Source organism: Protopterus annectens, chromosome 1.part0, assembly GCF_019279795.1.
Source record: "Protopterus annectens isolate FY-2018-M chromosome 1.part0, PAN1.0, whole genome shotgun sequence".
NCBI classification, from domain to species: domain Eukaryota; kingdom Metazoa; phylum Chordata; order Ceratodontiformes; family Protopteridae; genus Protopterus; species Protopterus annectens.
The window spans coordinates 700,737,649-700,756,013 of NC_056725.1; the positions used below are offsets into that span (position 1 = coordinate 700,737,649).

The 18,365-nt window shown below is 36.7% G+C and overlaps 1 protein-coding gene across 2 annotated transcripts in view; it reads right to left on the reverse strand.

The window, feature by feature from the left end:
• Positions 1-18,365, reverse strand: part of PRX (periaxin) — a 458,732-nt gene that overhangs the window by 79,459 nt on the left and 360,908 nt on the right. The window lies entirely within an intron of this gene.

Here is an 18,365-nt window from a genome sequence, read left to right on the forward strand (position 1 = left end):
AGAAGTTTTTCACTGTGGTTTTCTGGGCTGGGGGTGGGGTCGGGATGTGGACATCCAGTGAAATTAATTTATGGTCTGATCTTACCAATGAGGGATATACTTCTGGTGTGGAGCATAGAGTCCCCATGTTGGTAATGATCAGGTCTAGTATGTTGTCCCCTCTTGTGGGAGTGGTGACTAGTTGTTCCATAGCATTTGAGTCTATAATTTCCAGGAATCTTTGGGCTAAGGTGCTGGGGCTTGAGTAGTGCTCCCAGTCAATGTTTGGGTAGTTGAAGTCACCCAATATAATGGTGTTTGGAGAGATCTTCATGTTCTCCAATGTTTTCAGGAAAGCCGAATGGGATTCCTGACTTTGAGAGGGTGGTCTGTAGGATGCTATAAACTGAAAAGCAGTCTTGCCCACTGTTAGTTGCACATGGATGGTCTCTGATACTTCGTGCAATGCCACTAACCTGGAGGTGTGGATATCCTTGATAAATATGGAAACTCCCCCTCCTTTTGTGGTTCGGTCCGGGTTTTGAGGTCGAAAAGCATGATATGAGGTATAGCCTGGTAGTGCTGGGGTGCTCTCTGGAGCCTTGAACCAGGTTTTTGTCACTGCACAGATATTGATGTTCTCCATACTGAGGAGAGCTTCGAGTGCATGCATCTTGAGGTTAAGACTTCTGGCGTTTAGCAGCATTACCCTTAGTTTCTTGTTCCTTGTGCTGTCTATGGGGGTGGGTTTGACTTTTGAGCCTTGTCTAAAAAAGGCACTATGGGGGTGGCAAGAGCCTTTGCCAGTATCCGAAAGCCCAGTGGTGACAGGTGCAAGCCGTCCCTAGCAAAGCAACGTGGCTTGTCGAGCATGTCATCCCAGGCTGACAGACACTGGATCCCCTTTGAATGACACCAAAATTTTAGCCAATTGTTAAAATCGATCATTTTGTCTTTGTACTGTGGCATCATTCTAGGTGAGGGTAAGATGCTGCTCAAGGTCAGGGTCATACCAGCCTGGGCTACATGATCAGAGAGCTCCTCTATGTCTCTTTTCATGTAGTCCAGGGAGGTATGTCTCAGGTCATTCACACCAGCATGTACAATGACTGAGTCATATTTGTATTTACTTTGGAGTGACCTGAGTGCTTGCGTTATGTGTCGGATCCTAGCACCCGACAGGCAGCTCACCGTGATGTTCTCTTTATTCAGCCTGATGAGCGGGACGTCAGTGTGTCTGACAACAGAGTCACCTATAACAAGAGTATCAGGTGTGTTATTCAGCCTTAAGGGCTGTGGCTGCTTGGCACACTGACTTTGTGGATTATGTGTTGTGTGTGTTTTGTTTTGAGGTAGCGTTTGCTTGGATGTCTGCTTTGGAGGTCTCTGTTGCTTAGGTAGATTTTTATTTAGAGCCTCCAAGTATGTTTTTGTGTATTTATGTGTTTGGTTCGCTGATGTGGTGGGACTATGTGATACTGGAATTGTGCTGTGTGAGGTTACCTTCTCCTCCTGACTGGTCACACCAGTTTTGAGATGAGAGAGCTCAGCCTCCAGTTTGGCTAAATAGTTGCATCTCTCACATATATTTGAACCTGTTTGGAGGAGGAGAGGGTTGTCCGTGTACATGAGACAGTTGTAACATTGCCTCAAAATTCCCAGATTCACCAGCTGGACTGGAGAGGAAACCATTGACTGACCTTTGCACATGCTAGAGTAACAGGGAAATTGAATTTAAGACAGACCAATAGAGGACAGGGTAATCGTAGAGAGTATAAGAGTAGGTAGTGCTTATGGTTTAATAGTGCTAACTTGTAGGATTAATTAATTGGACTAGTGAAGGGCCTTAGAATGAGAATATGGTGTTTAAATTGAGAGATAGAGCAGTTCTAAGGGAAAAAGTGAAGAGCAGACTTTGTGGAGCCAGGAATAGTTTAAACCCAATTAGGCGGTGCTGCCCATTGTTGCGCTATGCTTAAAAACGAGCAAAACTGCGCAAAAGAGGGTTTTAAGAGAGGAAGATGAAGGAGTTTTGGAATTGACCCAAAATGGCCAATAAAACTACAGTTTCAAGTCAGTAACCACTCCCACAGGGGCAGGCAGGCTGCTCAATGTTTTTCACTGCCACTGATCAACAGAGAGACTTTCCTTTAGCCCAAGCAAAAAATGGCCTCACAGAAACTTACAAACAGTTCAAGAACAGCAAGCCTGTAACTGAACTTTTTTAAATCTCAGAAAAGTGGGAAAAAAGCAAGACTTTTTTTTGGTTTTGTTTTTTCAGAGATAGCAGAGGTTAACAAGTATCAACAAGTTATAACAGTGCAGTAAATGACCCCACACAAGAGTGCTAGGCCAAAGACAGATAAAATGCAAGTTTTGAGAAAAAACGATTTTAAAAATAAGTGCAAACAGGAAATTCAGTAAACAGCTCTAGATTGTGCTCTAAATACAGTCACTAATGCAGAAATCAAATTTAACAAGCCAGAAAATGCTCAAAATACTCGGCTATGCAGAAAAACTTAGCAAATAAACAGAGGAAAAATACTTAAAGTCTTAAAAGTGGCTCCTTTCTTCTCTCAGCATTTTCTCCTCTTGGTGGGTGCTTCACCAACAGCCAACAAGCCTGAAAAGACCTTGTCTGTCCTGTTATGTGCATTCAAGTCACCCATTATCAACACCAATTCATGTTGTCCTGCTTTATCTAGTAGGTACTGCAACTGCTGTCTGAATGAATTATTTTCCTCACTATCACAACCCTGCTGTGAGGCATATGCTGATATTATGACTACTGCCGTATCATTACACTGGAGTCTGATTGCCATGAGTCTGTCATTAATTCTGATGATATCCCTCACTGCCTTCTGAAGCCTATCTCTCACCACAATTCCTACATTATTTCTAGCCTTTCCCCCACCTGAGTAGTAGAGTCTGGATCCCAAGCCAAGTGGCTTTGCTGCACTGCCCTTCTATCTCATCTCTTGGATGCATAGGATGTCCAGCCTCCTACGTATCATCATGTCATCCACTTCCAAGCTGCATCCTGCCAGTGAACCTACATTAAGCGTAGCAGTTCTCAGTTCATGTTTGGCAGGTTGGTTGGTTTTGCATCCAGCTTTCGCTCAACAGAGCTATCTCAGGTAATCCAGGCTGGGCAACTAGACAACAGCCAGCCAGTAGCTTATGGGCCCAGGGCTGCTGGGCTTTATGGTGGGCACACACTGGCCAATAGGGGCACATATACCCCTCCCACCATTAGCAAGGGTCCCTTTCATGGGTGAGAGTAGGCCGTGTCCTCAACCCACTTATCACTGGTAACTACCCATGCCCATTTTGGCGACATTAGTCAACATGACCGAATCACCTAGAGCCATATTTTACACCGTTGAGTGGCTAGCCCTGCCACGGCATGCAGTCTGTGATCCGTGTTCTCCTATCTTGAGGATACTGCCAGTTGCTATGATATAAAAGGAACTAACTTGGAGAGCTAAACTGATGAAGTTAGTTCCTCACCTGGAGGATCATCTGAAGGAAAACTTGGAGGCATGTATTTTGAGTTTCAGTTTGTGCTAACCTGCAGAATCTACCATGTAGTATACACTACTAATAGAGCTGGAAGCTGGGCTTCAGAATGCCCTACAACCTTGAACTTCTTAAGGTAGCCTATTTATTGAGGACGAGGGAGCTATACAAAACTGTCTGTGTTTGAAAGCACCATAAGTACTGTTAGCTTCTCTCACTGAAAGCTAAGTGGACAGTATACTATTCTGTTTGTGACAATAAAAGCCATTTCGGCTTCATATTGATTTTCAAGTAGCTTTGTGTAAAAATATGTCTGCATTTTTAAACATGTCTTAGGATCATAGCAAATACAAGGTAAATCAGTCCTGTGACCATGTACACCTTGCCAGTATCCACCCTCTGACAGAACCCCCCCCTCTCTCAAAGAGGGCAAGGGCAGTAAAGCTAGGGGCAAATTTGTGAATACCCAATTGTTCAGTTCCCATTTGAAAGAAGATACTGCATTACACTGCTTAATTTGCAGTTGGAGTCTAGTCCAATGGTGGGGAAGGTGCTGTGTAATAAACATATTTCTCCATTTTATTTATCTGCTGGTTAAGGATTTAGACTGCTTGTTCTGGTACTTGAAGAACTATTCAGTTTATGGTGATACAAAAGATCCTGGATGACTGGGTCCCTAATGGCTCTAAAGACATGGCATAGATAGGTATAGATCACCCTGCAGGAGTCTATAAGACACCGAGTAAAGGGACAGTGGTTCCAGTCTTTTCTGGTAGCTTAGGGTTTTTAAGCATTTGAATTTCTTAGTTAGGAACCTTTGACATCTTTCTAGCTATTTGATATCTCTAGTGAGATGCATCCGAAAGGGAGGAATTTTATTTATTGACTGGCCTAATCAATGCTGTATATAATGAGACAGTGACCTGTTTGGATCTGAGAGATACCCTCTTGAGGATAGCTGTACTGAGTAGTAGGAATTCTTCACTACTGTTGTTATATAATGATCAAAGGAGAGGGAATTATCAACATAACTACCAAGGTCACTAACAACATTCTCATTTTGAAATGGGGCATTGTCTATGTCATATGTTAAGTGAAGGAATGGTTTACTAATACTACAATATTATACTTTTTAGCATTCAATTTACGCTCATGTTTAGCATGCCAGGTGTTTATAAATGTAAATTTTTGTTGCGCAGCTTGGATGCCAAAGTGTGACTTTGCAATGGCTTCCAGTTTGCAGTTGTCTGCAAACCTTATTAGCCAGAGGTTTTTGCTCATGGTCTGGAGGTTAAAAAATAAATGCCAAACAGAAAGGGTCCTGGCACAAAGCCCTGAAGAACACCACTGGTGACTTTCATACTAAGCAGGATAGCATGGGATATGGTGCCAATGGCCTGGGCCAGGTCTAGCTATGCCAGGTGTACAGCATAGCCACTGTCAGCAGCTTGTCTTACTCTTTCAAAGAAGTTTAACTAGATTCATTAGACAGGATCTTATCCTTAACAAAGCCAAACTGATGTGGGTCCAGCCTGATGAGATTTTTAAAATCATAGTTAATCAGGTCTGTTATAATATGCTCCACGGCTTTGCATATGAAACTCATCAAGCAAATGGGCCTGTGTTTCCTGGGGTCAGTGTTGATATCACCCTTGTGGAGTAGCATCACCACTGCTGTGCACCAAACTTCAGGAATGAAAGCAAACCAGTGGCTAAACTCAGTTTTAATGGTTTAAGGAGTGGCTAGCTACACCAGGACCTGTTTGGTATTGTTTATTAAACAGACAAGTATAGTTTTGGGTTCCATGAAGGCAGTATTTTCACTCACTGTGAGCACCTCTAGTACATTATCTTTGGTGATGATGAGGATGTCTAAGAGATTACAGAAGATGTGGGTTTTGGACAGTCATTTCCAGTTATTATCAGCTAGTCAATTTACAATATCTACCATTTCAGAGTAGGTGGTGCCATCTAGAATACATTCTTTTTAATCTTAGTGGAACATTTGGCAGTATCACCATAAACATCTGAGAATAGAGAAAATCAGAATGAAACTTGCATTTACATTTTCATTTAAAGTTAAGCAAACTCTCTTCATGATGTCACTGTAATACTTACCAATGATTAGTATAAAACAGACAATCATCTCTCTGCTGCTTAGGTAACTTATAAAACACCGACAGATATACTTATAAAAAGTAAAATGGTACCATAATTATATAGCAGCTATAAATTCATTAAGCAGCCATGTTTGTTTTACAAATTGCCATTCTGTTTAATCGCATTAAATTCTGTTTAACTGCATTAAAAGAAAAGTCATATGTTACTACAAAATAAGAGTAAATTCCAAAATCAAACAACTATTAACTTCCCGTTTTGTTAAAAATTAAATAAACTTCAGACATAATAATCTGCATGCAAATCATAATCAAAATTCTCCATTCACTTTCAAAAACAGAGACATATTTAATTAAGCTTAAGAATTAGTTATACTAAGTTTGGAAACAAGTGAACATCTGTTTGTAAGTTTGCACATAGGTTGTGCTCACAGAATTTACTTACTTTTATGTAATATATAAACAGAAGTTTATTTGTATAATTAATAACAGTGAGATCATCTGTGGACTGCTCAACACTTGGAGTTTGCATGTTATTTAAGTCAGGTGAAAGGCCACTTCCCTGTTACTTTCAATAAAATTAGAATACTTCAACATGATCTGGAAAAGTGACACATTTTAGGAACACTAAATGAATGTAGCACATTTTATCTAAATAAGTAAACTATGTACACAGCATTTACTCTTCAGTTATACCTATAGAGATGTGGATTGCAGAAGTAGACATATGAAGCTAGTCCATATGACCACCAATAAGAAAACCAAAAAATAAAACAAAGCTCTTGAAGCAAAAAAGGACTATGGCCATATTATCTAGTGATTTTAACATTCCAGCAAGAGTTAACAATGATAAACAGAAAAGTTTTAATGTCAATGTTTAAACTGTCAAGCAGGCTTTAATTCTTAACATCATATCATTTTTATATATTAGCTTTAACAATATTACAAAAAAGTAATAATTATCATTATACAGTAATAACATTATGCAACTGAATGTCAGAAACCTCACCCAAATCAAACCACATCACCTGGGAATCATGTAAGCAAAAATAGTGCTTACCTAGAATAGAATTGTTGTTGGTTTATGATTTATGGTAATAATTTATGAAAAAACAAATAAAATTTTGAAGAAATTTTGTGCATCAATAACCCGCTCCAAAAAAAAATTCTTCAAAGTCTTCATGGCATATTTTGTATTACCAGTTTAATATCCTACAACATTAACAGTAAACTGAAGCATAGCTGGAAAATGCATCTGGAACCTAATGTTTTAATATCGTCAGAATTTGCCTATAATTTGAAATCTTTGTCTTTGTTTTGACTCAAAGGTGGATCATCTGAAATAAGAATGTTAGAATTATTCCACTGTAGTTCTCATAATGCAGCACCTCTTAAACCCTAGCAACATCTTTGACAGTAGGCATTTTAAAATAAACAATCCTGGGCAAAGCAACAATAGTCTTAGTGCTCTGCAAGCTTGTTTAATGCAGCAATGGTTTTAAACTCTGGAATTCTTTAGCAAAACAAGAAGAAATGTCCTGAAGAGTATCAACCACTACATTGCTAGTAGAAGATTCGAGCAGTCCACAAAGAAAGAAATAATTTCTGCAACTTCTAGATTCTACATTTGTTGTTTTCTTCTGCAGAAACTTCAGTTGCCTTGCATTTTCTTTCATCAAAGAGGCATTATTTTTGTTATTGTAGTCCTCCAATTAATAACTTTTGTCCTCCATGTTCTCCTCTTTCTTTTCTCCTATTTGTCAAGTTCTTGGGTAATCTTTTAATATCTTCAGAATCTTGTTTAATATTTTCATATGGACTTTGCTAATAAGCAGTAAAGTTTCTTTGAAATCATTGTCTTGGTAACGCTTTTGTTTTAGAGTTCCTGATTTTCTTTCTTCTTTGGAAGACACATTGTCTAAGTTTTTTTTTTTTTGCAGCAAATTTATTTGTCTGGTGTTGTGGATGATGTTGCATGAAGCTTTCAGATTTGTACCTCCATGTCTTCCTCAGCCATCTTTTTATCATGATTTGAGCCATTAAAATGCTGACAGTAAATTAATAAAGAGGTATAAGAATTCTGAACTGAAGAAAATTCAACTATAGCCAATATACAAATGAATGCAAAGTTCTACAGTCAAGTAAACAATATTTAAATGGTTTAATTAAACAGAGGCACAACTTCAGAAAAAACAACCTTCTAATTTAATGCTGCCTTCTTAAAAAAGACTATATTTCCTAAATCATGTCACAAAGAAATGTTAACTATCGCAAAATATAAGTAGTAAATTGAACATTTAAGCACAAGTGAGTTCACCAGAAACTCATAATTACATCAGAATAATCTCGTCTCCAAAAAGTTATTCTAAATTTGTTTAATTTAGAATATAGCAATGTCATACGCTTGCTGCAGTGTAGCAAAATATAACTAGACTGTACTGTCGCAATAACTGTATTTGCTAGACCAGACTCATAGCATCAGCAATAAAATTATCTTGACAGCTTTCCAATAATGCTCCACAAGTCACTTGTAATACTTTGTTTGGGTGCACTCACAATAATGGCAATGCCTGTTATGATAATATTTTCAAACAATATTCATTTCTCATTCTGTAGCTTGTGGATGCAAAGTGTCTCTGACAACTTTGGTCATCTTCAAAATGAGTCTCAGATTTACCATTTTACAAAATTCATATAGAGCAAATATCACTAATGTTCATCTACTGCTACTAAATATGTTTGATGGGATTTGCTTGGAATATTACACATGCTTAAAAAAGTTATAGGAATTATGGGTAGTAGGTAGCTACTCATGAGTAAGATGTGTAGCACTTTCAAAAAATACTCAGAGCTAGAACTTCTGTCAGACAGTGATGCAGCACTGTTACAAAGGTGGGGTCCAGGAACAGGTTACAGCAAAGCAGTTTTATGTTTTATAGAGTCACAAAGTGAAATAAGAACACAGGGAATGTTTAAATCAAAGTAGCACAGTAATCTCTGAATGAACTTGAATTGAACTTTGCTCAATCATAATTGTCATATATAACACACAATAATAATGTAATCAAAGGTCAGAATGTTTTTCTTGTCTGTATTACTTAGTACATCATAGAACACAACCCCAGTGGTGTATTTCGAGAAGTTCAGTTTTGCAGTGAACAAAAAAGTAATAGATCAAATCAGTCACAACAGAGCGCAAATGCGATATAAAAACCTACAAACAAGTTATGCTACCATACTAAGATCTAAGGATTGTAAATCATTATGTCATATGACTACATAGTGTGTAACAGGGGCTATTGTCTCATACCCAACAGACAGGCAGACAGACAAAAAGATAGGACAGTAACCCTGGCTTGCATTAAAAGACTATAATTAGGAAAGCAATAACTAATATATGTTTGCTTTACACAAATACTACAAACTTGAGCAACTTAAAAACATTTAAAATTAATACTGTGAGTACCTGTTAAGCTAGGAACAATGTAAGCATTTACTTGTTGCTGGGGAAGAGATTAACATTCAAGTGGTGGAGTATACAGGGAATTTGTTTTGCTCATCTACAAGCAGCTTCTATCTCTTCCAGAGTAGTCATTTTGATTGAAATGCTGTATGGGTCAGGCAGAGATTTCTGTACATGTCCTCAAATTTTTTACTGTGAGCAGCTTCTGTCTGTCCCTGAGTATTGATTGCATTTGAAATGCTGTGGACTGGGGAGTGGGGGAGGGACTCATATGCAGTCTCACTACCTTAGGTCACATGATTTTTTGCAAAAGATTCTCTTTCATTATCCAAGCTAGCCTGACCTCTATTACTATTCCTTCCCCTTTCCTGACATAACAAAGTAGTCACATAGAAACAGTCCCTTCATACATATATCATCTGGGCATCTGTCCGGGCTCTTCTCTCTCTCTCATGACCACCAATTTACCAACCTCAAGAACAAAATTAACCACTCTCTCTCTTCTGCTGTGAAACAAATCTCTTGGTTCATTACATTATAAATATGCAAAGCAACAGGAAAAGTAACTTTCTTGAGCTTTAGCCTGGTCATCTGGTGCCCTGGGCATTTCCTCAGATTGGTCACTCCCCAAACCCAAACTTGATGGTCAAAAGCTACAGTTACTAGCAGAAACTGAACTTATAACTAAAACCGGAATGCAGTCTTAATATTCCTTTATGAAGCTGAGATACCCTTGTGGCTTCTTTAAATAACACCAGTACTACACTCACACTCCATCAGCAACTGTCAATTATACTTCCTAATGGCTTGTGCCCAGTGTAGCCACCCCCCTTCCCCCATCTTAGTTATGGCTCTTCGTCTTACCCAGACTGAATATGGACTCACACTTTATATATATTCTTCCACCCCAAATCTTAAAGATGCTTAGCAATCACATCCGTAGGTTTATTCTTTCAACCAAATTCAAATATTATTTTCCCAACCCTCTCTTCAGATGAATGGCTTCCAGTTAAGGAAAATAAAAGCCTTATTCACTTCCTTTATATAATACTGGAACATGACTGCTTGGAATACATGTGAGAGATCACAACCTTCTAAAGTCTGCTTTTCCATTCATTGAAATGGCACATATTTAAAATATTTCTTACAGGGTGGTCCCTCTGAACCCTCCATACTGGTGATAGTCATTCACACCTCCAAACTTATATATCCCATGGTCATAGAAAAGTAGACACTCCTCAAAGCAATGTATATTGGTCTTATGTAAATACAATTTTTGCAGTAACAAGAGATTTCAAAGGTACTGTAAATTGAGGAAACACAGAAAAGTGACCATATTTCATTACTCCTATTCAGAAAATAATCACACACATCTCTTTCTCCAGTAGTCTGTAAACATTCTTCTCGAAGCACGTCATATAATCTTCACTGTCAAACCAGTTCTAACTCCTTCTCTACAGACTACCAGATTCTCTGTCTGCAAGTAACAGGGTTGTCTTTCTTCCTGCCCTTTACTCTGTAATGAACTGCCCCTTGAAGTAAGCAACAGAGAAACCACAAATGACTTCTAGTGCAAACTAAAAGCTACACTAAAAGACAGATTTGTATGTTCCTGTTTCACACAATTCATAACAACTTAACTTTTTTCTGTAATGCTAGCTTACGTTTTTCTTCACTTTTTTAAGCACCTTCATCGAATTATCATTTATGACAAAGGCAAACTTACATTTATATAAAAGTAATCAAACTATATTAATAAGTTCACATTTACAAACATTACGCATTATATGTATTGTTATATATCATACAATCTAGGCAACATTTCATTTTAATGCTTGTCTTATTCTAATTTCAATTTTTTAATGCAATTTACTCCTACTCTTTTTTTAAAGATCACACCTCTTGTTCTTTTATCTCCGTTACAATATTCAGTACTTCAGGTAAGTTGTTTTAGATTTTGATTTCCATTTTCTAGTAATTGCTTTTTTGGCAGCCATCAGAATTAAAGTAAACAAGGCCTTACTGTGTTTAACCAATTCAGTGTCTTAGCTCAAAAAATAATTTCCTTAGTTACACACATTTGCTCACACAGTATTCTTGATAGAGCACTCTGTATGTAATTTTTAAAGTCTGCTAACTCATTACACTCCCAAAACATGTTCTCAGTTATCTCTTTCTTCCCCATCAAAACTGCAACACTTGTCATTTACCTGAGGAAAACAATTTTGAGGTACAAAAATATCTATGCAAACACTTCCAGGCAAAAATCCTAAATCTTCTAGACTGTGTTTCATATTTGGGAGCCATACACATGTCCTCCCATTCTTTCTTTGTGAATTGCATATCTAATCTCTCTTCCCAATCTTTTCTGACCTCTTCTGATTGATTCCTATTATTGTGCAATATTTTATATGTTCTACTTATTATCCTCTTTTAACAGTAGCTTCTATTCTAGAGTCAATTAAAAACTCAACCAGTGCAAGTCTTTTACTTAGGATCCCACTATCCCTTTCTCTTTGTCTGTAATCTGATATTAATTCCCAACAGGGAAGGCAATCACTAGCCTGCAATCCAAATTTATTCTTGGCCTTTTCCCATTCTATTACCTTTCCTTCTCTTGGTTTCTTTTCCAGCTTCCTCCAGTAAATTCCACCCCCCCTCTCATCTATTCTCTGTGCCTCTAAGTGCAGTCATCCCTATCAGCAGAATCACCTTTCACCATTCCTGTGTTGGCTTAGTTCTTAATATACTTTCTCCTCCTTTAAGAATATAATATTCTGTATGAGGGTCTATATCACTTTGTTGAAGGTTCATTTCTGTAAACCTTCATTCATCGACCCTACTACAGCGCATGTTCACATCAGCAAATGACTTACCCAGGGAAAGGAATGAGTTGGCCATCATAAGAAACTTGCCCTTTTTCCCACTATAGTTCGATCTCAGAGTTGGTATATACGTAGTTGGGGGGATGGGGGGCACAGCCCCCAACATGGGTGTGTTTGAAATACTGTGCTTTATGTGATGGCTGGAATGCTGGGCAACTTGTTCCTTTCCCTAAGTAAGTCTTTCATTGAGGTGAATGTTTCTGATGTGCACATCGGTGTGTTAGGGCTGATGGACTCTGATATAGACACCTGCATGACTATTGTTACAGATCTGTGCCCAAAATCCCATTCTTTCCTTATTTCTAGAATTACCCACCTGTTTCATCATCATCCTTTTCCACTTTTAACTGTAGCTTTCTGTTTGTGTTATGTATAAGAGCCTTAACTGCTTAGCTCTAAAACATCCCTTCAAATCAGGTAATCCTAAACATCCTTGTTCTGTTGGTAGGATCAACTTACCCAACTTGACTATTGGCCTCTTCTCCTCACAAATAAAATCCTTCAACTCCTTATAAATTACTGTCTGCAGCTTCTCCCCTGGTTGATAAAAATATGCCTGAACTGTATATAAAACGAAAGGAATGAAATTTTTTTACTGCTTGCATCTTGCTATTCAAAGTTTCGCAGTTTGTGCGTTATCTTTTGTTTAATATCTTTCCACATATCCCTAGCTGCTATAACCAAATCCTTTTTAATCCATATTCCTAAATACTTCATTTTATCATGGAAACAACTACAAGTTCATTTTATCATGTCCTCATAAATATTGGTATTACTGGACCAGTTCAAGTGTGGGTACAAAGTTTATAGCTATAGCCTTTGTTTTACCTTCATTAATTTTATATCCCAAATACACCTGGAACTGTCTCAGAATATTCCATAACACTGAGATATCCTTTTCTGGTTCCATCAGGTACAAAATAATATCCTCTACAAATAAAGCCAACTTTTCTTGAACACCATACCAATTATAGCTTTGAATTTTTGAGTCCTTCTTTGCCAGTGGTTCTAAAGATAACACAAATAACAAAGTGGAAAGAGGACACCCCTGCCTGGTTCCTCTGCTCAGATACAGTTTATCAGAGACAAACTCTCCCAATTTGTTTTTTACTTCTGATCCCTCATATATCCTTCTAATTAACCTTACTATTATATCAGGAAATGCAAATGATTCCATTGCCCTACTTATAAAAACCCAGCTTACTCAATTGAATGCTTTGCTGCTTTTTCTGCTTCAAGACTCACCAATAACAGAGGTATTTTCTTACATTCTGCTTCCTTCTGATTAATCATTTGTCAAATATTTACCTACCCTCCACAAAATCACATTGGTCTATATCTATCAATTTTGGCATCATCTTTGCCATTCATTTAGCCATTATAGACATAAAAACGTCATAATCATGGTTTAGAATTGAAATGAGCCTATATGAAGTTAGATCAGATGGGTCTTTACCATGTTTAGGATATCACAGCTATGATAGCTTTTTTTTTTTCCAGGCTGTTGGTGCCTCCCCTAATTTTAAAATACTGGTAAACAAAACCATCCAGATCGTTATCATTTTCTTCTCTCCTAACTTCCAAACTTCCAGTGGAATGCCATCTATTCCTGGGGACTTTCCTGTAGATTGGATATACATCAACATTTTTATCTCATCTCCTCCTGTCTTAACTGTTAGTTGTTGAGTCTCATCTACCTCTAACCCTGGAGTGTTTAAGTCTTCCATAAATATTTTCATTTCTGTTTTTTCTTGATTTCCCCTCTTGTCTGCCTTTTAGAAATTTTCATACAATTTCCGAAATATCTCTAATACCTCTACAAGATCTCTGATTATTTTTCTTGTCATAGGCCTATGTTTGACAACAACTATTTCTGCTTTCTGTTGCCTAAGTTGTGCCAAAAGTGTTTGTGCTCTTGAGTTATTATCAAATAACAGTTGCTTAAGAGCAATCTTTATAAATGCATGCATATTATACACAAACTCCCTTATTTTCTCTTTAGCATTCTGCGATTGTGCCTCCTCTTGTTCTGTGAAATGGGTAATACTTTAGCCTTTGTCAGTCCCTCTAAATAATTCTTTTTTACTTCTTAACCAGATTTTTTTTCATTTCTACCCCAATTTAAACTCCATTTTTATTTTATCCCACTCCCTATTTCTAACTTCTGGTGTACTTTCTATCTTCCCTAATAATGCACATATAATTTCCACTACCCATTCCTTAAATTCCTCTCTTTTTAACAGGTAAGAGGGGAAGCACCGATGTTTCATCTTTACTTCTTTACCATGAATTTGTATCTTAGTAATTGTTGGTGCATGATCTGAAATAGTTATGATATAGATATGTTATGAACATATATGTATCAACGTTCTTAATTAAATGGACATGTTCCTGTGAAACAATTTCTATCAAGTCTAGCCCAGTTATTGTACCTTGGGGAATAATATGTAAATTCTGTCTGAGTTCCTACTACTGAATTCACATCTTTTCTACCAAATATTTTCATACATTTCTTCAGAAATCTACCTTCTTTTCTTATATTTTCAATTATAGGCCCACCCCTGATACACCCTCATTGTTGCAAATCAAATTCCAGTCCCCACCTATAAGTAATATTCCCTGCTGAAAGCTGATTATTTCTCTCAAAAAAATTCAGCTTCAAAATAGCAGTTTTAGGTGGAATATAAGTACATGCCAGTGTAATCCTCATCCCTTGCCAGTAGCTCTTTACTACTACAAATCTGCCATTGTTATCTTTTTTCCCTCTTCTATCACTACTTGAGCTCCTCTAGCAATTAATATAAATACTCCTCATTTTTTTTGACCTTGTCATTCTGCAGAATATCCATCCTGAAATCCTTTCTTTATCAAATTCACATGCTCAGTTCTTTCCAAAAGTATCTCCTGTAGATTTTCTTAATGTAATACAGAATCCACTGGAGTCACCACACGAAAGTTCTTACTCAGTGTAAAATCTTCTTTATTGGAAACAGGATTCAGGTGTAATAAAGCATTAAAACAGATAAGCTTATATACAAAAATATTTGGCGCTCAAACCAAATAATTAAACAATAATTAGTTAATTAATGGCACATTAACATTCTCTCCTGGTTCTGCTTAAAGAAGCAGTACTAAAATAATCTAAAAACAATGACAAGCTGAGACATAAATACTGTTACCAAACAGCATTAAACAAATCTACAAAGCTTTTCAATAAATGGTTGCAAATAGACAAAATAAATAATCACTCTCAAAGCAAGATGCAGCATAAACATATTTAGAAACGTAAACAAACCATCCCCTAGTGTGCAGATGATACTAAAACCTAATTGCCATCTTGTTCTATTTATACAAGAAACTGTCCTATAACCAAAATTGGTATTTTCTTAATGTAGTTAAATATTATTTCCTTTTTGATTATACTTGTGAGATCATTCACATTCCCAGATAATATGGAAAGTGTTGCCATTATGGTAAGATGTCATTATTCCCACCTATTATATATGGCATCTTTTTTAAATGTCTGATTCCAGCTTTTGTGATACTTACACCCATTAATGTTTGGAAGATTAATTCTTTATACAGTTTTTATGTTATCATCAACACTGGAACCTATGTCACATTTTACAAGACTATTTGTTTTAATAAAAACTCTCCAATAAAAAAACACCATATAAGCACCCCCATAACCTAAAAACACATAACTATGTACAGCTTCATATAATGAAGTTTACCCTCCTGATAGGAACACTTGTACTAAACAGACTACTGCTAACATAGGCCCTAGTTAAGCTGAAGTTTATGTCATCCATGTTAAGGTTATTGTCTGTCCTTCTACTAGCACTAATCAGTGACTGTTCTTTTATATCTTTATTCCCCCTCCAAATATGAAATCTACTTCCATACTTTCAGAAATCTTTAACTTTAAGCCTTGAAGAAACAGATATTCTGTCTTGCATTGCCCTATCATCACCTTGTCTCTATGGAAAAGTAAGAGAAAAAAGAAAAATGTATTCCTCTGTTGCAGCCTGAAAGACAGGCTGAAATGTTTTTACTAAAGGAGTACTTTTCATATTTGCTTGTTTCCACTTAAATGTTATTAGATTAAGCCAAGGGTCTACATATATTATGATTTGAGTACTTTTACATCCCATCTCCCTCCCAAACAACCCAAGATTACAGCCTATTAACTTAAAAATGTTTTTGTCTAGCTTTCTTGCCCCTTTTGCACTGTAATGCCTACATTTCTTAATACCGAAAAAGAACAGGAAGGAAAAAAAGCATATGTTTACTTGAAAATTTGTCAGATACAAGAAAAACTAAAAATATTTTACTATAAAATATACACTTTATATTGTGAAAAGTTTCATAAAAATACTGTTAAGAAATTGTTTTACTTACAGTTACATTTTTCCTTTCTCCCCCCGTCTCCTCAGAGTCCTTCCAAACATTAATGACATAAAGTGAGGTAGATGCCTTTCATTTCTTCACAAGGTTAACAAATTCAGCAAATGTCCATTCTTTCCATTTATTCTTATATAGTCGTAGTTCACAAATGTGATTGATGATTTGCACTCTCACATTTATTCACTAATTTCCATGCTGCTGGTCTTCTGCCTGGTCATCCCCATCTCCCAGCTTCTGATTCCTGTTCAATTCCACGGTGCTCCCAATTCTTTTTGTCAACACCTGCGCTTTTCTCTGTCTTGCAATTATTTTCCTTTGGAACAGTGGAAAAGGTTTCACTGGCAAACTATCTCCATGTGCTTTATTATCAGAAGAATGAAAATAGAATCTCTTTCTGCTTGATGCCTCAATTTTGTTGGGCAAACTTTTGCATTTTCTTTTTTTGCCTGTTTTTCATCAAAAATTACTTTGATCTTCCAAGAAAGAATATTCTGAAGACAGCTGGATACAGCAGCTTGAATTTCTCACCTATCTCTCAACATTCCCTGATTAATGGAATAAATGTCTTTCTGTTTTACCTGATGTACAGTGAATAATCATTTTCTCTAAACAGTCTAGTGTCTGCAGCTTTTAATACTTTGCCCTTTTGCTACAGTTTTGTCAGGATCAACTACTTCTACTAGTAGTTTTGCATATTTAGAAATAAAGGTATTGGCTGTTTTCTCATGGCCATATTTGGAAAATACACACAATGTGCCCTTTCGATTAAGAATTCCTGCTGTGGAATACCAGTCCAGTTTCTTATTTCTACCTTCATAAAATGAATACATTCTGTTCCTTCTAGTTTCTCTGGTACTGCACAAAATCTCAGATTATCCCTACATGCTCAGTCCTCTAATTCTTCCATGTTTTAAACATCTCTTCTTGAGCAGTCTCTTACTCAGCCAGCTTTTTCTTCTTTTCAGAATCTGATTTTTGCAGTTTTATCAGCTTATCTGTTTAAAGCTTCTTCCATTTTTCTGGCCTTTTGTTATTTGAGTTGATACATTCATTCAGTGTTCCATTTATTTTAATCAGCTCTGAGAACATTTGACTTATTTTTCCTCTAAATTACTGGGAGCCATGTCTTGTACCAAAACTGGAGCTTGAACTGCTTTTTTGTGAACAGCTGCAGGATTCTTCTTAGTCAGTGTTCTTCTCACCTTTCCTAGTTGATTCTCTTTCAGACTGTCTTAATTTCTTTATATGCATGCATCCAGGTGGTGTACATACTAGCCAGTAACTGAATTTTACACAAGTTGATAATATATATGGCTGCAGTTTCTCACTTTCTGCTTTTACACTGGGAGAGCTGAAGTTAAGCTGTTGATCAGTGTGCAGCCATCTTGGAAGAAACGTCTTCACTTTAATCTAATTCTCCTGGTAACATTTTATTCTTTAAGCCTATCCCACCCTTGCCCACATCTAAATACAAAACTAGCTTAACAGATTATCCCATCTTGGAACTTTTATTACCACCTAACTAATATGTTTTGGTCATTTACATCACTCAGTATGACTGTTGCATTTGAACCTGCTATAATACTATTTGTTAAAGGTTAACAAAACTGTGTTTACTATATGCCTATTTATTTGAGTATACGTGTAACCATTTCTAATCTCTGCAAACCATGTAACCTTTGATTATCCACTATTTATTTGTTGTATGCGTGCCCTCTGCATATACCTCTCTAAACATGTCTTCTGTACTTACCATGTACTGAAGTTTATCTACATTTATAAACTATTCTCATTTATACTTTTTGCAAGTCTTCATGATTTTAGACCAGGCAATAGCTAAAATGGTAACTTTTGGATCCATCAATTACCTCTATCAACAAACAATAAATTAAAAAATCAGCCACATGTATATACATTAAATGTGTATGTAAATAAATATACTAATGAAAATTATATTTAACAAACTGAGGAAAAAGTAGCTAAAAGTCAATGCCT